This window comes from Pseudophryne corroboree, chromosome 3, assembly GCF_028390025.1.
Source record: "Pseudophryne corroboree isolate aPseCor3 chromosome 3, aPseCor3.hap2, whole genome shotgun sequence".
NCBI lineage: Eukaryota > Metazoa > Chordata > Amphibia > Anura > Myobatrachidae > Pseudophryne > Pseudophryne corroboree.
The window spans coordinates 116,247,279-116,267,138 of NC_086446.1; the positions used below are offsets into that span (position 1 = coordinate 116,247,279).

Consider the following 19,860-nt stretch of genomic DNA (forward strand, 5'->3'; position numbering starts at 1 on the left):
AAAATTATCTACAGCACCTTGTATTCCCAGGCGGTCTCCCATCCAAGTACTAACCAGGCCCAACACTGCTTATCTTCCAAGATCAGATGAGATTGGGCGTATCCAGTGTGGTGTGGCTGTAGATGAGCTTTATGGTTTCTGTTTGAACTTTTCTACTTCTAACTACTGGTTCATAAATGAATACATTTGAAAATTGAATGCATCAACAGAACAGTGTTGGCAGTATAAAATATCTACAGCACCTTGTATTCCCAGGTGGTCTCCCATCCAAGTACTAACCAGGCCCAACACTGCTTAGCTTCCAAGATCAGATGAGATTGGGTGTATCCAGTGTGGTGTGGCTGTAGATGAGCTTTGTGGTTTCTGTTAGAACTTTTCTACTTCTAACTACTGGTTCATAAATGAATTCGTTTGAAAATGGAATGCATCAACAGAACGGTGTTGGCAGTATAAAAATATCTACAGCACCTTGTATTCCCAGGTGGTCTCCCATCCAAGTACTAACCAGGTCCAACACTGCTTAGCTTCCAAGATCAGATGAGATTGGGCGTATCCAGTGTGGTGTGGCTGTAGATGAACTTTGTGGTTTCTGTTAGAACTTTTCTACTTCTAACTACTGGTTCATAAAAGAATACGTTTGAAAATGGAATGCATCAACAGAACGGTGTTGGCAGTATAAAATTATCTACAGCACCTTGTATTCCCAGGTGGTCTCCCATCCAAGTACTAACCAGGCCCAACACTGCTTAGCTTCCAAGATCAGATGAGATTGGGCGTATCCAGTGTGGTGTGGCTGTAGATGAACTTTGTGGTTTCTGTTTGAACTTTTCTACTTCTAACTACTGGTTCATAAATGAATACATTTGAAAATTGAATGCATCAACAGAACAGTGTTGGCAGTATAAAATATCTACAGCACCTTGTATTCCCAGGTGGTCTCCCATCCAAGTACTAACCAGGCCCAACACTGCTTAGCTTCCAAGATCAGATGAGATTGGGTGTATCCAGTGTGGTGTGGCTGTAGATGAGCTTTGTGGTTTCTGTTAGAACTTTTCTACTTCTAACTACTGGTTCATAAATGAATTCGTTTGAAAATGGAATGCATCAACAGAACGGTGTTGGCAGTATAAAAATATCTACAGCACCTTGTATTCCCAGGTGGTCTCCCATCCAAGTACTAACCAGGCCCAACACTGCTTAGCTTCCAAGATCAGATGAGATTAGACGTATCCAGTGTGGTGTGGCTGTAGATGAACTTTTTGGTTTCTGTTAGAACTTTTCTACTTCAAACTACTGGTTCATAAATGAATACGTTTTAAAATGGAATGCATCAACAAAACGGTGTTGGCAGTATAAAATTATCTACAGCACCTTGTATTCCCAGGTGGTCTCCCATCCAAGTACTAACCAGGCCCAACACTGCTTAGCTTCCAAGATCAGACGAGATTGGGCGTATCCAGTGTGGTGTGGCTGTAGATGAGCTTTATGGTTTCTGTTTGAACTTTTCTACTTCTAACTTCTGGTTCATAAATGAATACATTTGAAAATTGAATGCATCAACAGAACATTGTTGGCAGTATAAAATATCTACAGCACCTTGTAATCCCAGGTGGTCTCCTATCCAAATACTAACCAGGCCCAACACTGCTTAGCTTTCAAGATCAGATGAGATTGGGCGTATCCACTGTGTTTTGGCTGTAGATGAGCTTTGTGGTTTCTGTTAGAACTTTTCTACTTCTAACTACTGGTTCATAAATGAATACTTTTGAAAATAGAATGCATCAACAGAACGGTGTTGGCAGTATAAAAATATCTACAGCACCTTGTATTCCCAGGTGGTCTCCCATCCAAGTACTAAACAGGCCCAACACTGCTTAGCTTCCAAGATCAGATGAGATTGGGCGTATCCAGTGTGGTGTGGCTGTAGATGAGCTTTGTGGTTTCTGTTAGAACTTTTCTACTTCTAACTACTGGTTCATAAATGAATTCGTTTGAAAATGGAATGCATCAACAGAACGGTGTTGGCAGTATAAAAATATCTACAGCACCTTGTATTCCCTGGTGGTCTCCCATCCAAGTACTAACAAGGCCCAACACTGCTTAGCTTCCAAGATCAGATGAGATTGGACGTATCCAGTGTGGTGTGGCTGTAGATGAACTTTTGGTTTCTGTTAGAACTTTTCTACTTCTAACTACTGGTTCATAAATGAAAACGTTTTAAAATGGAATGCATCAACAGAACGGTGTTGGCAGTATAAAATTATCTACAGCACCTTGTATTCCCAGGCGGTCTCCCATCCAAGTACTAACCAGGCCCAACACTGCTTAGCTTCCAAGATCAGATGAGATTGGGCGTATCCAGTGTGGTGTGGCTGTAGATGAGCTTTATGGTTTCTGTTTGAACTTTTCTACTTCTATCTACTGGTTCATAAATGAATACATTTGAAAATTGAATGCATCAACAGAACGGTGTTGGCAGTATAAAATATCTACAGCACCTTGTATTCCCAGGTGGTCTCCCATCCAAGTACTAACCAGGCCCAACACTGCTTAGCTTCCAAGATCAGATGAGATTGGGCGTATCCACTGTGTTGTGGCTGTAGATGAGCTTTGTGGTTTCTGTTAGAACTTTTCTACTTCTAACTACTGGTTCATAAATGAATACGTTTGAAAATAGAATGCATCAACAGAACGGTGTTGGCAGTATAAAAATATCTACAGCACCTTGTATTCCCAGGTGGTCTCCCATCCAAGTACTAACCAGGCCCAACACTGCTTAGCTTCCAAGATCAGATGAGATTGGGCGTATCCACTGTGTTGTGGCTGTAGATGAGCTTTGTGGTTTCTGTTAGAACTTTTCTACTTCTAACTACTGGTTCATAAATGAATACGTTTGAAAATAGAATGCATCAACAGAACGGTGTTGGCAGTATAAAAATATCTACAGCACCTTGTATTCCCAGGTGGTCTCCCATCCAAGTACTAACCAGGCCCAACACTGCTTAGCTTCCAAGATCAGATGAGATTGGGCGTATCCAGTGTGGTGTGGCTGTACATGAACTTTGTGGTTTCTGTTAGAACTTTTCTACTTCTAACTACTGGTTCATAAAAGAATACGTTTGAAAATGGAATGCATCAACAGAACGGTGTTGGCAGTATAAAATTATCTACAGCACCTTGTATTCCCAGGTGGTCACCCATCCAAGTACTAACCAGGCCCAACACTGCTTAGCTTCCAAGATCAGATGAGATTGGGCGTATCCAGTGTGGTGTGGCTGTAGATGAACTTTGTGGTTTCTGTTAGAACTTTTCTACTTCTAACTACTGGTTCATAAATGAATACGTTTTAAAATGGAATGCATCAACAGAACGGTGTTGGCAGTATAAAATTATCTACAGCACCTTGTATTACCAGGTGGTCTCCCATCCAAGTACTAACCAGGCCCAACACTGCTTAGCTTCCAAGATCAGATGAGATTGGGCATATCCAGTGTGGTGTGGCTGTAGATGAGCTTTATGGTTTCTGTTAGAACTTTTCTACTTCTAACTACTGGTTCATAAATGAATACATTTGAAAATGGAATGCATCAACAGAACGGTGTTGGCAGTATAAAAATATCTACAGCACCTTTTATATTCCCAGGTGGTCTCCCATCCAAGTACTAACCAGGCCCAACACTGCTTAGCTTCCAAGATCAGATGAGATTGGGCGTATCCAGTGTGGTGTGGCTGTAGATGAGCTTTGTGGTTTCTGTTAGAACTTTTCTACTTCTAACTACTGGTTCATAAATGAATACGTTTGAAAATGGAATGCATCAACAGAACGGTGTTGGCAGTATAAAAATATCTACAGCACCTTGTATTCCCAGGTGGTCTCCCATCCAAGTACTAACCAGGCCCAACACTGCTTAGCTTCCAAGATCAGATGAGATTGGACGTATCCAGTATGGTGTGGCTGTAGATGAACTTTCTGGTTTCTGTTAGAACTTTTCTACTTCTAACTACTGGTTCATAAATGAATACGTTTTAAAATGGAATGCATCAACAGAACGCTGTTGGCAGTATAAAATTATCTACAGCACCTTGTATTCCCAGGTGGTCTCCCATCCAAGTACTAACCAGGCCCAACACTGTTTAGCTTCCAAGATCAGATGAGATTGGGCGTATCCAGTGTAGTGTGGCTGTAGATGAGCTTTGTCGTTTCTGTTAGAACTTTTCTACTTCTAACTACTGGTTCATAAATGAATACATTTGAAAATGGAATGCATCAACAGAACGGTGTTGGCAGTATAAAAACATCTACAGCACCTTGTATTCCCAGGTGGTCTCCCATCCAAGTACTAACCAGGCCCAACACTGCTTAGCTTCCAAGATCAGATGAGATTGGGCGTATCCAGTGTGGTGTGGCTGTAGATGAGCTTTGTGGTTTCTGTTAGAACTTTTCTACTTCTAACTACTGGTTCATAAATGAATACGTTTGAAAATGGAATGCATCAACAGAACGGTGTTGGTAGTATAAAAATATCTACAGCACCTTGTATTCCCAGGTGTTCTCCCATCCAAGTACTAACCAGGCCTAACTCTGCTTAGCTTCCAAGATCAGATGAGATTGGGCGTATCCAGTGTGGCTTGGCTGTAGATGAGCTTTATGATTTCTGTTAGAACTTTTCTACTTCTAACTACTGGTTCATAAATGAATACGTTTGAAAATGGAATGCATCAACAGAACGGTGTTGGCAGTATAAAAATATCTACAGCACCTTTTATATTCCCAGGTGGTCTCCCATCCAAGTACTAACCAGGCCCAACACTGCTTAGCTTCCAAGATCAGATGAGATTGGGCGTATCCAGTGTGGTGTGGCTGTAGATGAGCTTTGTGGTTTCTGTTAGAACTTTTCTACTTCTAACTACTGGTTCATAAATGATTACGTTTGAAAATGGAATGCATCAACAGAACGGTGTTGGCAGTATAAACATATCTACAGCACCTTGTATTCCCAGGTGGTCTCCCATCCAAGTACTAACCAGGCCCAACACTGCTTAGCTTCCAAAATCAGATGAGATTGGACGTATCCAGTATGGTGTGGCTGTAGATGAACTTTTTGGTTTCTGTTAGAACTTTTCTACTTCTAACTACTGGTTGATAAATGAATACGTTTTAAAATGGAATGCATCAACAGAACGGTGTTGGCAGTATAAAATTATCTACAGCACCTTGTATTCCCAGGCGGTCTCCCATCCAAGTACTAACCAGGCCCAACACTGCTTAGCTTCCAAGATCAGATGAGATTGGACGTATCCAGTGTGGTGTGGCTGTAGATGAGCTTTATGGTTTCTGTTTGAACTTTTCTACTTCTAACTACTGGTTCATAAATGAATACATTTGAAAATTGAATGCATCAACAGAACGGTGTTGGCAGTATAAAAATATCTACAGCACCTTGTATTCCCAGGTGGTCTGCCATCCAAGTACTAACCAGGGCCAACACTGCTTAGCTTCCAAGATCAGACGAGATTGGGCGTATCCAGTATGGTGTGGCTGTAGATGAGCTTTGTGGTTTCTGTTAGAACTTTTCTACTTCTAACTACTGGTTTATAAATGAATACGTTTGAAAATGGAATGCATCAACAGAACGGTGTTGGCAGTATAAAAATATCTACAGCACCTTGTATTCCCAGGTGGTCTCCCATCCAAGTACTAACCAGGCCCAACACTGCTTAGCTTCCAAGATCAGATGAGATTGGGCGTATCCAGTGTGGTGTGGCTGTAGATGAACTTTGTGGTTTCTGTTAGAACTTTTCTACTTCTAACTACTGGTTCATAAATGAATACATTTGAAAATGGAATGCATCAACAGAACGGTGTTGGCAGTATAAAATTATCTACAGCACCTTGTATTCCCAGGTGGTCTCCCATCCAAGTACTAACCAGGCCCAACACTGTTTAGCTTCCAAGATAAGATGAGATTGGGCGTATCCAGTGTGGTGTGGCTGTAGATGAACTTTGTGGTTTCTGTTAGAACTTTTCTACTTCTAACGACTGGTTCATAAATGAATACATTTGAAAATGGAATGCATCAACAGAACGGTGTTGGCAGTATAAAATTATCTACAGCACCTTGTATTCCCAGGTGGTCTCCCATCCAAGTACTAACCAGGCCCAACACTGCTTAGCTTCCAAGATCAGATGAGATTGGGCGTATCCAGTGTGGTGTGGCTGCAGATGAGCTTTGTGGTTTCTGTTAGAACTTTTCTACTTCTAACTACTGGTTCATAAATGAATACGTTTGAAAATGGAATGCATCAACAGAACGGTGTTGGTAGTATAAAAATATCTACAGCACCTAGTATTCCCAGGTGGTCTCCCATCCAAGTACTAACCAGGCCCAACTCTGCTTAGCTTCCAAGATCAGATGAGATTGGGCGTATCCAGTGTTGCTTGGCTGTAGATGAGCTTTATGTTTTCTGTTAGAACTTTTCTACTTCTAACTACTGGTTCATAAATGAATACGTTTGAAAATGGAATGCATCAACAGAACGGTGTTGGCAGTATAAACATATCTACAGCACCTTGTATTCCCAGGTGGTCTCCCATCCAATTACTAACCAGGCCCAACACTGCTTAGCTTCCAAGATCAGATGAGATTAGGCGTATCCAGTGTGGTGTGGCTGTAGATGAATTTTCTGGTTTCTGTTAGAACTTTTCTACTTCTAACTACTGGTTCGTAAATGAATACGTTTGAAAATGGAATGCATCAACAGAACGGTGTTGGCAGTATAAAATTATCTACAGCACCTTGTATTCCCAGGTGGTCTCCCATCCAAGTACTAACCAGGCCCAACACTGTTTAGCTTCCAAGATCAGATGAGATTGGGCGTATCCAGTGTGGTGTGGCTGTAGATGAACTTTGTGGTTTCTGTTATAACTTTTCTACTTCTAACTACTGGTTCATAAATGAATACGTTTTAAAATGGAATGCATCAACAGAACGGTGTTGGCAGTATAAAATTATCTACAGCACCTTGTATTCCCAGGTGGTCTCCCATCCAAGTACTAACCAGGCCCAACACTGCTTAGCTTCCAAGATGAGATGAGATTGGGCATATCCAGTGTGGTGTGGCTGTAGAAGAGCTTTATGGTTTCTGTTAGTACTTTTCTACTTCTAACTACTGGTTCATAAATGAATACGTTTGAAAATGGAATGCATCAACAGAACGATGTTGGTAGTATAAAAATATCTACAGCACCTTGTATTCCCAGGTGGTCTCCCATCCAAGTACTAACCAGGCCCAACACTGCTTAGCTTCCAAGATCAGATGAGATTGGGCGTATCCAGTGTGGTGTGGCTGTAGATGAGCTTTGTGGATTCTGTTAGAACTTTTCTACTTCTAACTACTGGTTCATAAATGAATACGTTTGAAAATGGAATGCATCAACAGAACTGTGTTGGCAGTATAAAAATATCTACAGCACCTTGTATTCCCAGGTAGTCTCCCATCCAAGTACTAACCAGGCCCAACACTGCTTAGCTTCCAAGATCAGATGAGATTGGGCGTATCCAATGTGGTGTTGCTGTAGATGAACTTTCTGGTTTCTGTTAGAACTTTTCTACTTCTAACTACTGGTTCATAAATGAATATGTTTGAAAATGGAATGCATCAACAGAACGGTGTTTGCAGTATAAAAATATCTACAGCACATTGTATTCCCAGGTGGTCTCCCATCCAAGTACTAACCAGGCCCAACACTGCTTAGCTTCCAAGATCAGATGAGATTGGGCGTATCCAGTGTGGTGTGGCTGTAGATGAGCTTTGTGGTTTCTGTTAGAACTTTTCTACTTCTAACTACTGGTTCATAAATGAATACATTTGAAAATGGAATGCATCAACAGAACGGTGTTGGCGGTATAAAAATATCTACAGCACCTTGTATTCCCAGGTGGTCTCCCATCCAAGTACTAACCAGGCCCAACACTGCTTAGCTTCCAAGATCAGATGAGATTGGGCGTATCCAGTGTGGTGTGGCTGTAGATGAGCTTTGTGGTTTCTGTTAGAACTTTTCTACTTCTAACTACTGGTTCATAAATGAATACGTTTGAAAAAGGAATGCATCAACAGAACGGTGTTGGTAGTATAAAAATATCTACAGCACCTTGTATTCCCAGGTGGTCTCCCATCCAAGTACTAACCAGGCCCAACACTGCTTAGCTTCCAAGATCAGATGAGATTGGGCGTATCCAGTGTGGCTTGGCTCTAGATGAGCTTTATGGTTTCTGTTAGAACATTTCTACTTCTAACTACTGGTTCATAAATGAATACGTTTGAAAATGGAATGCATCAACAGAACGGTGTTGGTAGTATAAAAATATCTACAGCACCTTGTATTCCCAGGTGGTCTCCCATCCAAGTACTAACCAGGCCCAACACTGCTTAGCTTACAAGATCAGATGAGATTGGGCGTATCCAGTGTGGTGTGGCTGTAGATGAACTTTATGGTTTCTGTTAGAACTTTTCTACTTCTAACTACTGGTTCATAAATGAATACATTTTAAAATGGAATGCATCAACAGAATGGTGTTGGCAGTATAAAAATATCTACAGCACCTTGTATTCCCAGGTGGTCTCCCATCCAAGTACTAACCAGGCCCAACACTGCTTAGCTTCCAAGATCAGATGAGATTGGGCATATCCAGTGTGGTGTGGCTGTAGAAGAGCTTTATGGTTTCTGTTAGTACTTTTCTACCTCTAACTACTGGTTCATAAATGAATACATTTGAAAATGGAATGCATCAACAGAACGGTGTTGGTAGTATAAAAATATCTACAGCACCTTGTATTCCCAGGTGGTCTCACATCCAAGTACTAACCAGGCCCAACACTGCTTAGCTTCCAAGATCAGATGAGATTGGGCGTATCTAGTGTGGTGTGGCTGTAGATGAGCTTTATGGTTTCTGTTAGAACTTTTCTACTTCTAACTACTGTTTCATAAATGAATACGTTTGAAAATGGAATGCATCAACAGAACGGTGTTGGTAGTATAAAAATATCTACAGCACCTTGTATTCCCAGGTGGTCTCCCATCCAAGTACTAACCAGGCCCAACACTGCTTAGCTTCCAAGATCAGATGAGATTGGGCGTATCCAGTGTGGTGTGGCTGTAGATGAGCTTTGTGGTTTCTGTTAGAACTTTTCTACTTCTAACTACTGGTTCATAAATGAATACGTTTGAAAATGGAATGCATCAACAGAACGGTGTTTACAGTATAAAAATATCTACAGCACCTTGTATTCCCAGGTGGTCTCCCATCCAAGTACTAACCATGCCCAACACTGCTTAGCTTCCAAGATCAGATGAGATTGGGCGTATCCAGTGTGGTGTGGCTGTAGATGAGCTTTATGGTTTCTGTTAGAAATTTTCTACTTCTAACTACTGGTTCATAAATGAATACGTTTGAAAATGGAATGCATCAACAGAACGGTGTTGGCAGTATAAAAATATCTAAGCACCTTGTATTCCCAGGTGGTCTCCCATCCAAGTACTAACCAGGCCCAACACTGCTTAGCTTCCAAGATCAGATGAGATTGGGCGTATCCAGTGTGGTGTGGCTGTAGATGAGCTTTGTGGTTTCTGTTAGAAATTTTCTACTTCTAACTACTGGTTCATAAATGAATACATTTGAAAATGGAATGCATCAACAGAACGGTGTTGGCAGTATAAAATTATCTACAGCACCTTGTATTCCCAGGTGGTCTCCCATCCAAGTACTAACCAGGCCCAACACTACTTAGCTTCCAAGATCAGATGAGATTGGGCGTATCCAGTGTGGTGTGGCTGTAGATGAGCTTTATGGTTTCTGTTTGAACTTTTCTACTTCTAACTTCTGGTTCATAAATGAATACATTTGAAAATTGAATGCATCAACAGAACATTGTTGGCAGTATAAAATATCTACAGCACCTTGTAATCCCAGGTGGTCTCCTATCCAAATACTAACCAGGCCCAACACTGCTTAGCTTTCAAGATCAGATGAGATTGGGCGTATCCACTGTGTTTTGGCTGTAGATGAGCTTTGTGGTTTCTGTTAGAACTTTTCTACTTCTAACTACTGGTTCATAAATGAATACGTTTGAAAATAGAATGCATCAACAGAACGGTGTTGGCAGTATAAAAATATCTACAGCACCTTGTATTCCCAGGTGGTCTCCCATCCAAGTACTAACCAGGCCCAACACTGCTTAGCTTCCAAGATCAGATGAGATTGGGCGTATGCAGTGTGGTGTGGCTGTAGATGAACTTTGTGGTTTCTGTGAGAACTTTTCTACTTCTAACTACTGGTTCATAAAAGAATACGTTTGAAAATTGAATGCATCAACAGAACGGTGTTGGCAGTATAAAAATATCTACAGCACCTTGTATTCCCAGGTGGTCTCCCATCCAAGTACTAACCAGGCCCAACACTGCTTAGCTTCCAAGATCAGATGAGATTGGGCGTATCCAGTGTGGTGTGGCTGTAGATGAGCTTTGTGGTTTCTGTTTGAACTTTTCTACTTCTAACTACTGGTTCATAAATGAATACGTTTTAAAATGGAATGCATCAGCAGAACAGTGTTGGCAGTATAAAAATATCTACAGCACCTTGTATTCCCAGGTGGTCTCCCATCCAAGTACTAACCAGGCCCAACACTGCTTAGCTTCCAAGATCAGATGAGATTGGGCGTATCCAGTGTGGTGTGGCTGTATATGAGCTTTGTGGTTTCTGTTAGAAATTTTCTACTTCTAACTACTGGTTCATAAATGAATACATTTGAAAATGGAATGCATCAACAGAACGGTGTTGGCAGTATAAAAATATCTACAGCACCTTGTATTCCCAGGTGGTCTCCCATCCAAGTACTAACCAGGCCCAACACTGCTTAGCTTCCAAGATCAGATGAGATTAGACGTATCCAGTGTGGTGTGGCTGTAGATGAACTTTTTGGTTTCTGTTAGAACTTTTTTACTTCAAACTACTGGTTCATAAATGAATACGTTTTAAAATGGAATGCATCAACAGAACGGTGTTGGCAGTATAAAATTATCTACAGCACCTTGTATTCCCAGGTGGTCTCCCATCCAAGTACTAACCAGGCCCAACACTGCTTAGCTTCCAAGATCAGATGAGATTGGGCGTATCCAGTGTGGTGTGGCTGTAGATGAGCTTTATGGTTTCTGTTTGAACTTTTCTACTTCTAACTTCTGGTTCATAAATGAATACATTTGAAAATTGAATGCATCAACAGAACATTGTTGGCAGTATAAAATATCTACAGCACCTTGTAATCCCAGGTGGTCTCCTATCCAAATACTAACCAGGCCCAACACTGCTTAGCTTTTAAGATCAGATGAGATTGGGCGTATCCACTGTGTTTTGGCTGTAGATGAGCTTTGTGGTTTCTGTTAGTACTTTTCTACTTCTAACTACTGGTTCATAAATGAATACGTTTGAAAATAGAATGCATCAACAGAACGGTGTTGGCAGTATAAAAATATCTACAGCACCTTGTATTCCCAGGTGGTCTCCCATCCAAGTACTAACCAGGCCCAACACTGCTTAGCTTCCAAGATCAGATGAGATTGGGCGTATGCAGTGTGGTGTGGCTGTAGATGAACTTTGTGGTTTCTGTGAGAACTTTTCTACTTCTAACTACTGGTTCATAAAACAATACGTTTGAAAATGGAATGCATCAACAGAACGGTGTTGGCAGTATAAAAATATCTACAGCACCTTGTATTCCCAGGTGGTCTCCCATCCAAGTACTAACCAGACCCAACACTGCTTAGCTTCCAAGATCAGATGAGATTGGGCGTATCCAGTGTGGTGTGGCTGTAGATGAGCTTTGTGGTTTCTGTTTGAACTTTTCTACTTCTAACTACTGGTTCATAAATGAATACGTTTTAAAATGGAATGCATCAACAGAACGGTGTTGGCAGTATAAAAATATCTACAGCACCTTGTATTCCCAGGTGGTCTCCCATCCAAGTACTAACCAGGCCCAACACTGCTTAGCTTCCAAGATCAGATGAGATTGGGCGTATCCAGTGTGGTGTTGCTGTAGATGAACTTTCTGGTTTCTGTTAGAACTTTTCTACTTCTAACTACTGGTTCATAAATGAATACGTTTTAAAATGGAATGCATCAACAGAACGGTGTTGGCAGTATAAAAATATCTACAGCACGTTGTATTCCCAGGTGGTCTCCCATCCAAGTACTAACCAGGCCCAACACTGCTTAGCTTCCAAGATCAGATGAGATTGGGCGTATCCAGTGTGGTGTGGCTGTAGATGAGCTTTATGGTTTCTGTTTGAACTTTTCTACTTCTAACTACTGGTTCATAAATGAATTCGTTTGAAAATGGAAAGCATCAACAGAACGGTGTTGGCAGTATAAAAATATCTACAGCACCTTGTATTCCCAAGTGGTCTCCCATCCAAGTACTAACCAGGCCCAACACTGCTCAGCTTCCAAGATCAGATGAGATTGGACGTATCCAGTGTGGTGTGGCTGTAGATTAACTTTTGGTTTCTGTTAGAACTTTTCTACTTCTAACTACTGGTTCATAAATGAAAACGTTTTAAAATGGAATGCATCAACAGAACGGTGTTGGCAGTATAAAATTATCTACAGCACCTTGTATTCCCAGGCGGTCTCCCATCCAAGTACTAACCAGGCCCAACACTTCTTAGCTTCCAAGATCAGATGAGATTGGGCGTATCCAGTGTGGTGTGGCTGTAGATGAGCTTTACAGTTTCTGTTTGAACTTTTCTACTTCTAACTACTGGTTCATAAATGAATACATTTGAAAATTGAATGCATCAACAGAACGGTGTTGGCAGTATAAAAATATCTACAGCACCTTGTATTCCCAGGTGTTCTCCCATCCAAGTACTAAACAGGCCCAACACTGCTTAGCTTCCAAGATCAGATGAGATTGGGCGTATCCAGTGTGGTGTGGCTGTAGATGAGCTTTGTGGTTTCTGTTAGAACTTTTCTACTTCTTACTCAGACATTCCCAACCACGGTACTCAAGGCACACCAACAGTGCAGGTTTTAGTGATATCAAAGCTGCAGCACAGATGGTTAAATCAAAATAATTTAGCTACTAATTAAGTCACCTGTGCTGAAGCCTGGATATCACAAAAACCTGCACTGTTAGTGTGCCTTGAGGACCGTGGTTGGGAATGCCTGTTCTAACTACTGGTTCATAAATGAATTCGTTTGAAAATGGAATGCATCAACAGAACGGTGTTGGCAGTATAAAATTATCTACAGCACCTTGTATTCCCAGGCGGTCTCCCATCCAAGTACTAACCAGGCCCAACACTGCTTAGCTTCCAAGATCAGATGAGATTGGGCGTATCCAGTGTGGTGTGGCTGTAGATGAGCTTTATGGTTTCTGTTTGAACTTTTCTACTTCTAACTACTGGTTCATAAATGAATACATTTGAAAATTGAATGCATCAACAGAATGGTGTTGGCAGTATAAAATATCTACAGCACCTTGTATTCCCAGGTGGTCTCCCATCCTAGTACTAACCAGGCCCAACACTGCTTAGCTTCCAAGATCAGATGAGATTGGGCGTATCCACTGTGTTGTGGCTGTAGATGAGCTTTGTGGTTTCTGTTAGAACTTTTCTACTTCTAACTACTGGTTCATAAATGAATACGTTTGAAAATAGAATGCATCAACAGAACGGTGTTGGCAGTATAAAAATATCTACAGCACCTTGTATTCCCAGGTGGTCTCCCATCCAAGTACTAACCAGGCCCAACACTGCTTAGCTTCCAAGATCAGATGAGATTGGGCGTATCCAGTGTGGTGTGGCTGTAGATGAACTTTGTGGTTTCTGTTAGAACTTTTCTACTTCTAACTACTGGTTCATAAAAGAATACGTTTGAAAATGGAATGCATCAACAGAACGGTGTTGGCAGTATAAAATTATCTACAGCACCTTGTATTCCCAGGTGGTCTCCCATCCAAGCACTAACCAGGCCCAACACTGCTTAGCTTCCAAGATCAGATGAGATTGGGCGTATCCAGTGTGGTGTGGCTGTAGATGAACTTTGTGGTTTCTGTTAGAACTTTTCTACTTCTAACTACTGGTTCATTAATGAATACGTTTTAAAATGGAATGCATCAACAGAACGGTGTTGGCAGTATAAAATTATCTACAGCAACTTGTATTACCAGGTGGTCTCCCATCCAAGTACTAACCAGGCCCAACACTGCTTAGCTTCCAAGATCAGATGAGATTGGGCATATCCAGTGTGGTGTGGCTGTAGATGAGCTTTATGGTTTCTGTTAGAACTTTTCTACTTCTAACTACTGGTTCATAAATGAGTACGTTTGAAAATGGAATGCATCAACAGAACGGTGTTGGTAGTATAAAAATATCTACAGCACCTTGTATTCCCAGGTGGTCTCCCATCCAAGTACTAACCAGGCCCAACACTGCTTAGCTTCCAAGATCAGATGAGATTGGGCGTATCCAGTGTGGTGTGGCTGTAGATGAGCTTTATGGTTTCTGTTTGAACTTTTCTACTTCTAACTTCTGGTTCATAAATGAATACATTTGAAAATTGAATGCATCAACAGAACATTGTTGGCAGTATAAAATATCTACAGCACCTTGTAATCCCAGGTGGTCTCCTATCCAAATACTAACCAGGCCCAACACTGCTTAGCTTTCAAGATCAGATGAGATTGGGCGTATCCACTGTGTTTTGGCTGTAGATGAGCTTTGTGGTTTCTGTTAGAACTTTTCTACTTCTAACTACTGGTTCATAAAAGAATACGTTTGAAAATTGAATGCATCAACAGAACGGTGTTGGCAGTATAAAAATATCTACAGCACCTTGTATTCCCAGGTGGTCTCCCATCCAAGTACTAACCAGGCCCAACACTGCTTAGCTTCCAAGATCAGATGAGATTGGGCGTATCCAGTGTGGTGTGGCTGTAGATGAGCTTTGTGGTTTCTGTTTGAACTTTTCTACTTCTAACTACTGGTTCATAAATGAATACGTTTTAAAATGGAATGCATCAACAGAACGGTGTTGGCAGTATAAAAATATCTACAGCACCTTGTATTCCCAGGTGGTCTCCCATCCAAGTACTAACCAGGCCCAACACTGCTTAGCTTCCAAGATCAGATGAGATTGGGCGTATCCAGTGTGGTGTTGCTGTAGATGAACTTTCTGGTTTCTGTTAGAACTTTTCTACTTCTAACTACTGGTTCATAAATGACTACGTTTTAAAATGGAATGCATCAACAGAACGGTGTTGGCAGTATAAAAATATCTACAGCACGTTGTATTCCCAGGTGGTCTCCCATCCAAGTACTAACCAGGCCCAACACTGCTTAGCTTCCAAGATCAGATGAGATTGGGCGTATCCAGTGTGGTGTGGCTGTAGATGAGCTTTGTGGTTTCTGTTAGAACTTTTCTACTTCTAACTACTGGTTCATAAATGAATTCGTTTGAAAATGGAATGCATCAACAGAACGGTGTTGGCAGTATAAAAATATCTACAGCACCTTGTATTCCCAGGTGGTCTCCCATCCAAGTACTAACCAGGCCCAACACTGCTCAGCTTCCAAGATCAGATGAGATTGGACGTATCCAGTGTGGTGTGGCTGTAGATTAACTTTTGGTTTCTGTTAGAACTTTTCTACTTCTAACTACTGGTTCATAAATGAAAACGTTTTAAAATGGAATGCATCAACAGAACGGTGTTGGCAGTATAAAATTATCTACAGCACCTTGTATTCCCAGGCGGTCTCCCATCCAAGTACTAACCAGGCCCAACACTGCTTAGCTTCCAAGATCAGATGAGATTGGGCGTATCCAGTGTGGTGTGGCTGTATATGAGCTTTACAGTTTCTGTTTGAACTTTTCTACTTCTAACTACTGGTTCATAAATGAATACATTTGAAAATTGAATGCATCAACAGAACGGTGTTGGCAGTATAAAAATATCTACAGCACCTTGTATTCCCAGGTGGTCTCCCATCCAAGTACTAAACAGGCCCAACACTGCTTAGCTTCCAAGATCAGATGAGATTGGGCGTATCCAGTGTGGTGTGGCTGTAGATGAGCTTTGTGGTTTCTGTTAGAACTTTTCTACTTCTTACTCAGACATTCCCAACCACGGTACTCAAGGCACACCAACAGTGCAGGTTTTAGTGATATCAAAGCTGCAGCAAAGATGGTTAAATCAAAATAATTTAGCTACTAATTAAGTCACCTGTGCTGAAGCCTGGATATCACAAAAACCTGCACTGTTAGTGTGCCTTGAGGACCGTGGTTGGGAATGCCTGTTCTAACTACTGGTTCATAAATGAATTCGTTTGAAAATGGAATGCATCAACAGAACGGTGTTGGCAGTATAAAATTATCTACAGCACCTTGTATTCCCAGGCGGTCTCCCATCCAAGTACTAACCAGGCCCAACACTGCTTAGCTTCCAAGATCAGATGAGATTGGGCGTATCCAGTGTGGTGTGGCTGTAGATGAGCTTTATGGTTTCTGTTTGAACTTTTCTACTTCTAACTACTGGTTCATAAATGAATACATTTGAAAATTGAATGCATCAACAGAACGGTGTTGGCAGTATAAAATATCTACAGCACCTTGTATTCCCAGGTGGTCTCCCATCCTAGTACTAACCAGGCCCAACACTGCTTAGCTTCCAAGATCAGATGAGATTGGGCGTATCCACTGTGTTGTGGCTGTAGATGAGCTTTGTGGTTTCTGTTAGAACTTTTCTACTTCTAACTACTGGTTCATAAATGAATACGTTTGAAAATAGAATGCATCAACAGAACGGTGTTGGCAGTATAAAAATATCTACAGCACCTTGTATTCCCAGGTGGTCTCCCATCCAAGTACTAACCAGGCCCAACACTGCTTAGCTTCCAAGATCAGATGAGATTGGGCGTATCCAGTGTGGTGTGGCTGTAGATGAACTTTGTGGTTTCTGTTAGAACTTTTCTACTTCTAACTACTGGTTCATAAAAGAATACGTTTGAAAATGGAATGCATCAACAGAACGGTGTTGGCAGTATAAAATTATCTACAGCACCTTGTATTCCCAGGTGGTCTCCCATCCAAGTACTAACCAGGCCCAACACTGCTTAGCTTCCAAGATCAGATGAGATTGGGCGTATCCAGTGTGGTGTGGCTGTAGATGAACTTTGTGGTTTCTGTTAGAACTTTTCTACTTCTAACTACTGGTTCATAAATGAATACGTTTTAAAATGGAATGCATCAACAGAACGGTGTTGGCAGTATAAAATTATCTACAGCACCTTGTATTACCAGGTGGTCTCCCATCCAAGTACTAACCAGGCTCAACACTGCTTAGCTTCCAAGATCAGATGAGATTGGGCATATCCAGTGTGGTGTAGCTGTAGATGAGCTTTATGGTTTCTGTTAGAACTTTTCTACTTCTAACTACTGGTTCATAAATGAGTACGTTTGAAAATGGAATGCATCAACAGAACGGTGTTGGTAGTATAAAAATATCTACAGCACCTTGTATTCCCAGGTGGTCTCCCATCCAAGTACTAACCAGGCCCAACACTGCTTAGCTTCCAAGATCAGATGAGATTGAGCGTATCCAGTGTGGTGTGGCTGTAGATGAGCTTTGTGGTTTCTGTTAGAACTTTTCTACTTCTAACTACTGGTTCATAAATGAATACGTTTGAAAATGGAATGCATCAACAGAAGGGTGTTGGCAGTATAAAAATATCTACATCACCTTGTATTCCCAGGTGGTCTCCCATCCAAGTACTAACCAGGCCCTACACTGCTTAGCTTCCAAGATCAGATGAGATTGGGAGTATCCAGTGTAGTGTTGCTGTAGATGAGCTTTGTGGTTTCTGTTAGAACTTTTCTACTTCTAACTACTGGTTCATAAATGAATACGTTTGAAAATGGAATGCATCAACAGAAGGGTGTTGGCAGTATAAAAATATCTACAGCACCTTGTATTCCCAGGTGGTCTCCCATCCAAGTACTAACCAGGCCCAACACTGCTTAGCTTCCAAGATCAGATGAGATTGGGCGTATCCAGTGTGGTGTGGCTGTAGATGAGCTTTGTGGTTTCTGTTAGAACTTTTCTACTTCTAACTACTGGTTCATAAATGAATACGTTTGAAAATGGAATGCATCAACAGAACGGTGTTGGCAGTATAAAAATATCTACAGCACCTTGTATTCCCAGGTGGTCTCCCATCCAAGTACTAACCAGGCCCAACACTGCTTAGCTTCCAAGATCAGATGAGATTGGGCGTATCCAGAAAGGTGTGGCTGTGGATGAGCTTTGTGGTTTCTGTTAGAACTTTTCTACTTCTAACTACTGGTTCATAAATTAATACGTTTGAAAATGGAATGCATCAACAGAACGGTGTTGGCAGTATAAAAATATCTACAGCACCTTGTATTCCCAGGTGGTCTCCCATCCAAGTACTAACCAGGCCCAACACTGCTTAGCTTTCAAGATCAAATGAGATTGGGCGTATCCAGTGTGGTGTTGCTGTAGATGAAATTTCTGGTTTCTGTTAGAACTTTTCTACTTCTAACTACTGGTTCATAAATGAATATGTTTTAAAATGGAATGCATCAACAGAACGGTGTTGGCAGTATAAAAATATCTACAGCACCTTGTATTCCCAGGTGGTCTCCCATCCAAGTACTAACCAGGCCCAACACTGCTTAGCTTCCAAGATCAGATGAGATTGGGCGTATCCAGTGTGGTGTGGCTGTAGATGAGCTTTGTGGTTTCTGTTAGAACTTTTCTACTTCTAACTACTGGTTCATAAATGAATTCGTTTGAAAATGGAATGCATCAACAGAACGGTGTTGGCAGTATAAAAATATCTACAGCACCTTGTATTCCCAGGTGGTCTCCCATCCAAGTACTAACCAGGCCCAACACTGCTTAGCTTCCAAGATCAGATGAGATTGGACGTATCCAGTGTGGTGTGGCTGTAGATGAACTTTTTGGTTTCTGTTAGAACTTTTCTACTTCTAACTACTGGTTCATAAATGAATACATTTTAAAATGGAATGCATCAACAGAATGGTGTTGGCAGTATAAAATTATCTACAGCACCTTGTATTCCCAGGCGGTCTCCCATCCAAGTACTAACCAGGCCCAACACTGCTTAGCTTCCAAGATCAGATGAGATTGGGCGTATCCAGTGTGGTGTGGCTGTAGATGAGCTTTATGGTTTCTGTTTGAACTTTTCTACTTCTAACTACTGGTTCATAAATGAATACATTTGAAAATTGAATGCATCAACAGAACGGTGTTGGCAGTATAAAAATATCTACAGCACCTTGTATTCCCAGGTGGTCTCCCATCCAAGTACTAACCAGGCCCAACACTGCTTAGCTTCCAAGATCAGATGAGATTGGGCGTATCCAGTGTGGTGTGGCTGTAGATGAGTTTTGTGGTTTCTGTTAGAACTTTTCTACTTCTAACTACTGGTCCATAAATGAATACGTTTGAAAATGGAATGCATCAACAGAAGGGTGTTGGCAGTATAAAAATATCTACAGCACCTTGTATTCCCAGGTGGTCTCCCATCCAAGTACTAACCAGGCCCAACACTGCTTAGCTTCCAAGATCAGATGAGATTGGGCGTATCCAGTGTGGTGTGGCTGTAGATGAGCTTTGTGGTTTCTGTTAGAACTTTTCTACTTCTAACTACTGGTTCATAAATGAATACGTTTGAAAATGGAATGCATCAACAGAACGGTGTTGGCAGTATAAAAATATCTACAGCACCTTGTATTCCCAGGTGGTCTCCCATCCAAG

At 41.3% G+C, this 19,860-nt stretch overlaps 69 non-coding genes and 18 pseudogenes across 69 annotated transcripts in view; all 87 read right to left on the reverse strand.

Annotated features, from left to right (window-relative positions):
• Positions 1 to 5: 5 nt before the first annotated feature.
• On the reverse strand, positions 6 to 124 carry LOC134901643 (5S ribosomal RNA). Its single transcript, XR_010175130.1, has one exon. It is a non-coding gene; the product is annotated as a 5S ribosomal RNA (ribosomal RNA).
• A 106-nt stretch (positions 125 to 230) lies between these two features.
• Positions 231 to 349, reverse strand: LOC134885032 (5S ribosomal RNA). Its single transcript, XR_010169160.1, has one exon. It is a non-coding gene; the product is annotated as a 5S ribosomal RNA (ribosomal RNA).
• Positions 350 to 456: 107 nt separating this feature from the next.
• On the reverse strand, positions 457 to 575 carry LOC135060170 (5S ribosomal RNA). Its single transcript, XR_010246563.1, has one exon. It is a non-coding gene; the product is annotated as a 5S ribosomal RNA (ribosomal RNA).
• Positions 576 to 682: 107 nt separating this feature from the next.
• LOC134898608 (5S ribosomal RNA) lies at positions 683 to 801 on the reverse strand. Its single transcript, XR_010172301.1, has one exon. It is a non-coding gene; the product is annotated as a 5S ribosomal RNA (ribosomal RNA).
• Positions 802 to 907: 106 nt separating this feature from the next.
• Positions 908 to 1,026, reverse strand: LOC134885148 (5S ribosomal RNA). Its single transcript, XR_010169272.1, has one exon. It is a non-coding gene; the product is annotated as a 5S ribosomal RNA (ribosomal RNA).
• A 107-nt stretch (positions 1,027 to 1,133) lies between these two features.
• LOC135068057 (5S ribosomal RNA) lies at positions 1,134 to 1,252 on the reverse strand. The gene has a single exon (XR_010254265.1). It is a non-coding gene; the product is annotated as a 5S ribosomal RNA (ribosomal RNA).
• Positions 1,253 to 1,359: 107 nt separating this feature from the next.
• Positions 1,360 to 1,478, reverse strand: LOC134901608 (5S ribosomal RNA). Its single transcript, XR_010175094.1, has one exon. It is a non-coding gene; the product is annotated as a 5S ribosomal RNA (ribosomal RNA).
• Positions 1,479 to 1,584: 106 nt separating this feature from the next.
• On the reverse strand, positions 1,585 to 1,703 carry LOC134897381 (5S ribosomal RNA; annotated as a pseudogene).
• A 107-nt stretch (positions 1,704 to 1,810) lies between these two features.
• On the reverse strand, positions 1,811 to 1,929 carry LOC134901136 (5S ribosomal RNA). The gene has a single exon (XR_010174629.1). It is a non-coding gene; the product is annotated as a 5S ribosomal RNA (ribosomal RNA).
• A 107-nt stretch (positions 1,930 to 2,036) lies between these two features.
• LOC135060308 (5S ribosomal RNA) lies at positions 2,037 to 2,155 on the reverse strand. Its single transcript, XR_010246698.1, has one exon. It is a non-coding gene; the product is annotated as a 5S ribosomal RNA (ribosomal RNA).
• Positions 2,156 to 2,261: 106 nt separating this feature from the next.
• On the reverse strand, positions 2,262 to 2,380 carry LOC134900944 (5S ribosomal RNA). The gene has a single exon (XR_010174445.1). It is a non-coding gene; the product is annotated as a 5S ribosomal RNA (ribosomal RNA).
• A 106-nt stretch (positions 2,381 to 2,486) lies between these two features.
• Positions 2,487 to 2,605, reverse strand: LOC134887954 (5S ribosomal RNA; annotated as a pseudogene).
• Positions 2,606 to 2,712: 107 nt separating this feature from the next.
• LOC134887955 (5S ribosomal RNA) lies at positions 2,713 to 2,831 on the reverse strand (annotated as a pseudogene).
• A 107-nt stretch (positions 2,832 to 2,938) lies between these two features.
• LOC135063929 (5S ribosomal RNA) lies at positions 2,939 to 3,057 on the reverse strand. Its single transcript, XR_010250249.1, has one exon. It is a non-coding gene; the product is annotated as a 5S ribosomal RNA (ribosomal RNA).
• Positions 3,058 to 3,164: 107 nt separating this feature from the next.
• LOC134900746 (5S ribosomal RNA) lies at positions 3,165 to 3,283 on the reverse strand. Its single transcript, XR_010174251.1, has one exon. It is a non-coding gene; the product is annotated as a 5S ribosomal RNA (ribosomal RNA).
• A 107-nt stretch (positions 3,284 to 3,390) lies between these two features.
• Positions 3,391 to 3,509, reverse strand: LOC134884470 (5S ribosomal RNA). Its single transcript, XR_010168616.1, has one exon. It is a non-coding gene; the product is annotated as a 5S ribosomal RNA (ribosomal RNA).
• Positions 3,510 to 3,616: 107 nt separating this feature from the next.
• LOC135070534 (5S ribosomal RNA) lies at positions 3,617 to 3,737 on the reverse strand. Its single transcript, XR_010256696.1, has one exon. It is a non-coding gene; the product is annotated as a 5S ribosomal RNA (ribosomal RNA).
• A 107-nt stretch (positions 3,738 to 3,844) lies between these two features.
• LOC135067401 (5S ribosomal RNA) lies at positions 3,845 to 3,963 on the reverse strand. Its single transcript, XR_010253618.1, has one exon. It is a non-coding gene; the product is annotated as a 5S ribosomal RNA (ribosomal RNA).
• Positions 3,964 to 4,070: 107 nt separating this feature from the next.
• On the reverse strand, positions 4,071 to 4,189 carry LOC135064139 (5S ribosomal RNA). Its single transcript, XR_010250451.1, has one exon. It is a non-coding gene; the product is annotated as a 5S ribosomal RNA (ribosomal RNA).
• A 107-nt stretch (positions 4,190 to 4,296) lies between these two features.
• Positions 4,297 to 4,415, reverse strand: LOC134901177 (5S ribosomal RNA). Its single transcript, XR_010174669.1, has one exon. It is a non-coding gene; the product is annotated as a 5S ribosomal RNA (ribosomal RNA).
• A 107-nt stretch (positions 4,416 to 4,522) lies between these two features.
• LOC134893813 (5S ribosomal RNA) lies at positions 4,523 to 4,641 on the reverse strand (annotated as a pseudogene).
• Positions 4,642 to 4,748: 107 nt separating this feature from the next.
• LOC135070535 (5S ribosomal RNA) lies at positions 4,749 to 4,869 on the reverse strand. Its single transcript, XR_010256697.1, has one exon. It is a non-coding gene; the product is annotated as a 5S ribosomal RNA (ribosomal RNA).
• Positions 4,870 to 4,976: 107 nt separating this feature from the next.
• On the reverse strand, positions 4,977 to 5,095 carry LOC134886985 (5S ribosomal RNA; annotated as a pseudogene).
• A 107-nt stretch (positions 5,096 to 5,202) lies between these two features.
• On the reverse strand, positions 5,203 to 5,321 carry LOC135063044 (5S ribosomal RNA). The gene has a single exon (XR_010249384.1). It is a non-coding gene; the product is annotated as a 5S ribosomal RNA (ribosomal RNA).
• Positions 5,322 to 5,428: 107 nt separating this feature from the next.
• On the reverse strand, positions 5,429 to 5,547 carry LOC134889893 (5S ribosomal RNA; annotated as a pseudogene).
• A 107-nt stretch (positions 5,548 to 5,654) lies between these two features.
• Positions 5,655 to 5,773, reverse strand: LOC134898609 (5S ribosomal RNA). The gene has a single exon (XR_010172302.1). It is a non-coding gene; the product is annotated as a 5S ribosomal RNA (ribosomal RNA).
• A 107-nt stretch (positions 5,774 to 5,880) lies between these two features.
• Positions 5,881 to 5,999, reverse strand: LOC134886656 (5S ribosomal RNA). Its single transcript, XR_010170735.1, has one exon. It is a non-coding gene; the product is annotated as a 5S ribosomal RNA (ribosomal RNA).
• A 107-nt stretch (positions 6,000 to 6,106) lies between these two features.
• On the reverse strand, positions 6,107 to 6,225 carry LOC135058593 (5S ribosomal RNA). The gene has a single exon (XR_010245019.1). It is a non-coding gene; the product is annotated as a 5S ribosomal RNA (ribosomal RNA).
• Positions 6,226 to 6,332: 107 nt separating this feature from the next.
• LOC134885799 (5S ribosomal RNA) lies at positions 6,333 to 6,451 on the reverse strand. The gene has a single exon (XR_010169903.1). It is a non-coding gene; the product is annotated as a 5S ribosomal RNA (ribosomal RNA).
• Positions 6,452 to 6,558: 107 nt separating this feature from the next.
• LOC135070916 (5S ribosomal RNA) lies at positions 6,559 to 6,677 on the reverse strand. Its single transcript, XR_010257064.1, has one exon. It is a non-coding gene; the product is annotated as a 5S ribosomal RNA (ribosomal RNA).
• A 107-nt stretch (positions 6,678 to 6,784) lies between these two features.
• LOC134902058 (5S ribosomal RNA) lies at positions 6,785 to 6,903 on the reverse strand. Its single transcript, XR_010175534.1, has one exon. It is a non-coding gene; the product is annotated as a 5S ribosomal RNA (ribosomal RNA).
• A 107-nt stretch (positions 6,904 to 7,010) lies between these two features.
• On the reverse strand, positions 7,011 to 7,129 carry LOC134891246 (5S ribosomal RNA; annotated as a pseudogene).
• A 107-nt stretch (positions 7,130 to 7,236) lies between these two features.
• On the reverse strand, positions 7,237 to 7,355 carry LOC134898610 (5S ribosomal RNA). The gene has a single exon (XR_010172303.1). It is a non-coding gene; the product is annotated as a 5S ribosomal RNA (ribosomal RNA).
• Positions 7,356 to 7,462: 107 nt separating this feature from the next.
• Positions 7,463 to 7,581, reverse strand: LOC135070271 (5S ribosomal RNA). The gene has a single exon (XR_010256442.1). It is a non-coding gene; the product is annotated as a 5S ribosomal RNA (ribosomal RNA).
• Positions 7,582 to 7,688: 107 nt separating this feature from the next.
• Positions 7,689 to 7,807, reverse strand: LOC135066039 (5S ribosomal RNA). The gene has a single exon (XR_010252300.1). It is a non-coding gene; the product is annotated as a 5S ribosomal RNA (ribosomal RNA).
• Positions 7,808 to 7,914: 107 nt separating this feature from the next.
• LOC134898611 (5S ribosomal RNA) lies at positions 7,915 to 8,033 on the reverse strand. The gene has a single exon (XR_010172304.1). It is a non-coding gene; the product is annotated as a 5S ribosomal RNA (ribosomal RNA).
• A 107-nt stretch (positions 8,034 to 8,140) lies between these two features.
• Positions 8,141 to 8,259, reverse strand: LOC135068475 (5S ribosomal RNA). The gene has a single exon (XR_010254675.1). It is a non-coding gene; the product is annotated as a 5S ribosomal RNA (ribosomal RNA).
• A 107-nt stretch (positions 8,260 to 8,366) lies between these two features.
• On the reverse strand, positions 8,367 to 8,485 carry LOC135065860 (5S ribosomal RNA). Its single transcript, XR_010252130.1, has one exon. It is a non-coding gene; the product is annotated as a 5S ribosomal RNA (ribosomal RNA).
• Positions 8,486 to 8,592: 107 nt separating this feature from the next.
• Positions 8,593 to 8,711, reverse strand: LOC135064505 (5S ribosomal RNA). Its single transcript, XR_010250815.1, has one exon. It is a non-coding gene; the product is annotated as a 5S ribosomal RNA (ribosomal RNA).
• Positions 8,712 to 8,818: 107 nt separating this feature from the next.
• LOC134887740 (5S ribosomal RNA) lies at positions 8,819 to 8,937 on the reverse strand (annotated as a pseudogene).
• Positions 8,938 to 9,044: 107 nt separating this feature from the next.
• Positions 9,045 to 9,163, reverse strand: LOC134898612 (5S ribosomal RNA). Its single transcript, XR_010172305.1, has one exon. It is a non-coding gene; the product is annotated as a 5S ribosomal RNA (ribosomal RNA).
• Positions 9,164 to 9,270: 107 nt separating this feature from the next.
• Positions 9,271 to 9,389, reverse strand: LOC135065220 (5S ribosomal RNA). Its single transcript, XR_010251506.1, has one exon. It is a non-coding gene; the product is annotated as a 5S ribosomal RNA (ribosomal RNA).
• Positions 9,390 to 9,496: 107 nt separating this feature from the next.
• Positions 9,497 to 9,614, reverse strand: LOC134888203 (5S ribosomal RNA; annotated as a pseudogene).
• Positions 9,615 to 9,721: 107 nt separating this feature from the next.
• On the reverse strand, positions 9,722 to 9,840 carry LOC135060901 (5S ribosomal RNA). The gene has a single exon (XR_010247296.1). It is a non-coding gene; the product is annotated as a 5S ribosomal RNA (ribosomal RNA).
• A 106-nt stretch (positions 9,841 to 9,946) lies between these two features.
• LOC134897382 (5S ribosomal RNA) lies at positions 9,947 to 10,065 on the reverse strand (annotated as a pseudogene).
• Positions 10,066 to 10,172: 107 nt separating this feature from the next.
• Positions 10,173 to 10,291, reverse strand: LOC134901744 (5S ribosomal RNA). Its single transcript, XR_010175226.1, has one exon. It is a non-coding gene; the product is annotated as a 5S ribosomal RNA (ribosomal RNA).
• A 107-nt stretch (positions 10,292 to 10,398) lies between these two features.
• LOC134898613 (5S ribosomal RNA) lies at positions 10,399 to 10,517 on the reverse strand. The gene has a single exon (XR_010172306.1). It is a non-coding gene; the product is annotated as a 5S ribosomal RNA (ribosomal RNA).
• A 107-nt stretch (positions 10,518 to 10,624) lies between these two features.
• On the reverse strand, positions 10,625 to 10,743 carry LOC135062499 (5S ribosomal RNA). The gene has a single exon (XR_010248846.1). It is a non-coding gene; the product is annotated as a 5S ribosomal RNA (ribosomal RNA).
• Positions 10,744 to 10,850: 107 nt separating this feature from the next.
• On the reverse strand, positions 10,851 to 10,969 carry LOC135068058 (5S ribosomal RNA). Its single transcript, XR_010254266.1, has one exon. It is a non-coding gene; the product is annotated as a 5S ribosomal RNA (ribosomal RNA).
• A 107-nt stretch (positions 10,970 to 11,076) lies between these two features.
• On the reverse strand, positions 11,077 to 11,195 carry LOC134898615 (5S ribosomal RNA). Its single transcript, XR_010172308.1, has one exon. It is a non-coding gene; the product is annotated as a 5S ribosomal RNA (ribosomal RNA).
• A 106-nt stretch (positions 11,196 to 11,301) lies between these two features.
• LOC134898226 (5S ribosomal RNA) lies at positions 11,302 to 11,420 on the reverse strand (annotated as a pseudogene).
• A 107-nt stretch (positions 11,421 to 11,527) lies between these two features.
• LOC134901746 (5S ribosomal RNA) lies at positions 11,528 to 11,646 on the reverse strand. Its single transcript, XR_010175228.1, has one exon. It is a non-coding gene; the product is annotated as a 5S ribosomal RNA (ribosomal RNA).
• A 107-nt stretch (positions 11,647 to 11,753) lies between these two features.
• Positions 11,754 to 11,872, reverse strand: LOC135062199 (5S ribosomal RNA). Its single transcript, XR_010248553.1, has one exon. It is a non-coding gene; the product is annotated as a 5S ribosomal RNA (ribosomal RNA).
• A 107-nt stretch (positions 11,873 to 11,979) lies between these two features.
• On the reverse strand, positions 11,980 to 12,098 carry LOC135060044 (5S ribosomal RNA). The gene has a single exon (XR_010246436.1). It is a non-coding gene; the product is annotated as a 5S ribosomal RNA (ribosomal RNA).
• Positions 12,099 to 12,205: 107 nt separating this feature from the next.
• LOC135067479 (5S ribosomal RNA) lies at positions 12,206 to 12,324 on the reverse strand. The gene has a single exon (XR_010253692.1). It is a non-coding gene; the product is annotated as a 5S ribosomal RNA (ribosomal RNA).
• A 107-nt stretch (positions 12,325 to 12,431) lies between these two features.
• Positions 12,432 to 12,550, reverse strand: LOC134886995 (5S ribosomal RNA; annotated as a pseudogene).
• A 106-nt stretch (positions 12,551 to 12,656) lies between these two features.
• Positions 12,657 to 12,775, reverse strand: LOC135065600 (5S ribosomal RNA). Its single transcript, XR_010251877.1, has one exon. It is a non-coding gene; the product is annotated as a 5S ribosomal RNA (ribosomal RNA).
• A 107-nt stretch (positions 12,776 to 12,882) lies between these two features.
• Positions 12,883 to 13,001, reverse strand: LOC135069548 (5S ribosomal RNA). Its single transcript, XR_010255728.1, has one exon. It is a non-coding gene; the product is annotated as a 5S ribosomal RNA (ribosomal RNA).
• A 300-nt stretch (positions 13,002 to 13,301) lies between these two features.
• Positions 13,302 to 13,420, reverse strand: LOC134900945 (5S ribosomal RNA). Its single transcript, XR_010174446.1, has one exon. It is a non-coding gene; the product is annotated as a 5S ribosomal RNA (ribosomal RNA).
• Positions 13,421 to 13,526: 106 nt separating this feature from the next.
• Positions 13,527 to 13,645, reverse strand: LOC134887018 (5S ribosomal RNA; annotated as a pseudogene).
• A 107-nt stretch (positions 13,646 to 13,752) lies between these two features.
• Positions 13,753 to 13,871, reverse strand: LOC134898616 (5S ribosomal RNA). Its single transcript, XR_010172309.1, has one exon. It is a non-coding gene; the product is annotated as a 5S ribosomal RNA (ribosomal RNA).
• A 107-nt stretch (positions 13,872 to 13,978) lies between these two features.
• Positions 13,979 to 14,097, reverse strand: LOC135065309 (5S ribosomal RNA). The gene has a single exon (XR_010251592.1). It is a non-coding gene; the product is annotated as a 5S ribosomal RNA (ribosomal RNA).
• A 107-nt stretch (positions 14,098 to 14,204) lies between these two features.
• On the reverse strand, positions 14,205 to 14,323 carry LOC134889608 (5S ribosomal RNA; annotated as a pseudogene).
• Positions 14,324 to 14,430: 107 nt separating this feature from the next.
• LOC134898617 (5S ribosomal RNA) lies at positions 14,431 to 14,549 on the reverse strand. Its single transcript, XR_010172310.1, has one exon. It is a non-coding gene; the product is annotated as a 5S ribosomal RNA (ribosomal RNA).
• A 106-nt stretch (positions 14,550 to 14,655) lies between these two features.
• On the reverse strand, positions 14,656 to 14,774 carry LOC134897383 (5S ribosomal RNA; annotated as a pseudogene).
• A 107-nt stretch (positions 14,775 to 14,881) lies between these two features.
• Positions 14,882 to 15,000, reverse strand: LOC134898618 (5S ribosomal RNA). Its single transcript, XR_010172311.1, has one exon. It is a non-coding gene; the product is annotated as a 5S ribosomal RNA (ribosomal RNA).
• Positions 15,001 to 15,107: 107 nt separating this feature from the next.
• Positions 15,108 to 15,226, reverse strand: LOC135060045 (5S ribosomal RNA). Its single transcript, XR_010246437.1, has one exon. It is a non-coding gene; the product is annotated as a 5S ribosomal RNA (ribosomal RNA).
• A 107-nt stretch (positions 15,227 to 15,333) lies between these two features.
• On the reverse strand, positions 15,334 to 15,452 carry LOC135067480 (5S ribosomal RNA). The gene has a single exon (XR_010253693.1). It is a non-coding gene; the product is annotated as a 5S ribosomal RNA (ribosomal RNA).
• A 107-nt stretch (positions 15,453 to 15,559) lies between these two features.
• LOC134885633 (5S ribosomal RNA) lies at positions 15,560 to 15,678 on the reverse strand. The gene has a single exon (XR_010169744.1). It is a non-coding gene; the product is annotated as a 5S ribosomal RNA (ribosomal RNA).
• Positions 15,679 to 15,784: 106 nt separating this feature from the next.
• On the reverse strand, positions 15,785 to 15,903 carry LOC135063107 (5S ribosomal RNA). The gene has a single exon (XR_010249445.1). It is a non-coding gene; the product is annotated as a 5S ribosomal RNA (ribosomal RNA).
• A 107-nt stretch (positions 15,904 to 16,010) lies between these two features.
• On the reverse strand, positions 16,011 to 16,129 carry LOC134901137 (5S ribosomal RNA). The gene has a single exon (XR_010174630.1). It is a non-coding gene; the product is annotated as a 5S ribosomal RNA (ribosomal RNA).
• A 300-nt stretch (positions 16,130 to 16,429) lies between these two features.
• On the reverse strand, positions 16,430 to 16,548 carry LOC134900946 (5S ribosomal RNA). The gene has a single exon (XR_010174447.1). It is a non-coding gene; the product is annotated as a 5S ribosomal RNA (ribosomal RNA).
• A 106-nt stretch (positions 16,549 to 16,654) lies between these two features.
• Positions 16,655 to 16,773, reverse strand: LOC134887019 (5S ribosomal RNA; annotated as a pseudogene).
• A 107-nt stretch (positions 16,774 to 16,880) lies between these two features.
• LOC134898619 (5S ribosomal RNA) lies at positions 16,881 to 16,999 on the reverse strand. The gene has a single exon (XR_010172312.1). It is a non-coding gene; the product is annotated as a 5S ribosomal RNA (ribosomal RNA).
• Positions 17,000 to 17,106: 107 nt separating this feature from the next.
• Positions 17,107 to 17,225, reverse strand: LOC134898620 (5S ribosomal RNA). The gene has a single exon (XR_010172313.1). It is a non-coding gene; the product is annotated as a 5S ribosomal RNA (ribosomal RNA).
• A 107-nt stretch (positions 17,226 to 17,332) lies between these two features.
• LOC134892750 (5S ribosomal RNA) lies at positions 17,333 to 17,451 on the reverse strand (annotated as a pseudogene).
• Positions 17,452 to 17,558: 107 nt separating this feature from the next.
• Positions 17,559 to 17,677, reverse strand: LOC135059308 (5S ribosomal RNA). Its single transcript, XR_010245716.1, has one exon. It is a non-coding gene; the product is annotated as a 5S ribosomal RNA (ribosomal RNA).
• Positions 17,678 to 17,784: 107 nt separating this feature from the next.
• LOC134887901 (5S ribosomal RNA) lies at positions 17,785 to 17,903 on the reverse strand (annotated as a pseudogene).
• A 107-nt stretch (positions 17,904 to 18,010) lies between these two features.
• Positions 18,011 to 18,129, reverse strand: LOC134898621 (5S ribosomal RNA). Its single transcript, XR_010172314.1, has one exon. It is a non-coding gene; the product is annotated as a 5S ribosomal RNA (ribosomal RNA).
• A 107-nt stretch (positions 18,130 to 18,236) lies between these two features.
• Positions 18,237 to 18,355, reverse strand: LOC134886390 (5S ribosomal RNA). Its single transcript, XR_010170475.1, has one exon. It is a non-coding gene; the product is annotated as a 5S ribosomal RNA (ribosomal RNA).
• Positions 18,356 to 18,462: 107 nt separating this feature from the next.
• LOC135069001 (5S ribosomal RNA) lies at positions 18,463 to 18,581 on the reverse strand. The gene has a single exon (XR_010255192.1). It is a non-coding gene; the product is annotated as a 5S ribosomal RNA (ribosomal RNA).
• A 107-nt stretch (positions 18,582 to 18,688) lies between these two features.
• Positions 18,689 to 18,807, reverse strand: LOC134898622 (5S ribosomal RNA). The gene has a single exon (XR_010172315.1). It is a non-coding gene; the product is annotated as a 5S ribosomal RNA (ribosomal RNA).
• A 107-nt stretch (positions 18,808 to 18,914) lies between these two features.
• On the reverse strand, positions 18,915 to 19,033 carry LOC135062305 (5S ribosomal RNA). Its single transcript, XR_010248658.1, has one exon. It is a non-coding gene; the product is annotated as a 5S ribosomal RNA (ribosomal RNA).
• Positions 19,034 to 19,140: 107 nt separating this feature from the next.
• LOC134900947 (5S ribosomal RNA) lies at positions 19,141 to 19,259 on the reverse strand. The gene has a single exon (XR_010174448.1). It is a non-coding gene; the product is annotated as a 5S ribosomal RNA (ribosomal RNA).
• Positions 19,260 to 19,366: 107 nt separating this feature from the next.
• Positions 19,367 to 19,485, reverse strand: LOC134898623 (5S ribosomal RNA). The gene has a single exon (XR_010172316.1). It is a non-coding gene; the product is annotated as a 5S ribosomal RNA (ribosomal RNA).
• A 107-nt stretch (positions 19,486 to 19,592) lies between these two features.
• Positions 19,593 to 19,711, reverse strand: LOC134898624 (5S ribosomal RNA). The gene has a single exon (XR_010172317.1). It is a non-coding gene; the product is annotated as a 5S ribosomal RNA (ribosomal RNA).
• A 107-nt stretch (positions 19,712 to 19,818) lies between these two features.
• LOC135065127 (5S ribosomal RNA) overlaps positions 19,819 to 19,860 on the reverse strand; it is a 119-nt gene continuing 77 nt past the window's right edge. Inside the window, exon 1 of the ribosomal RNA XR_010251415.1 lies at positions 19,819 to 19,860. This exon is cut by the window's right edge and continues 77 nt beyond it. This is a non-coding gene — a ribosomal RNA (5S ribosomal RNA).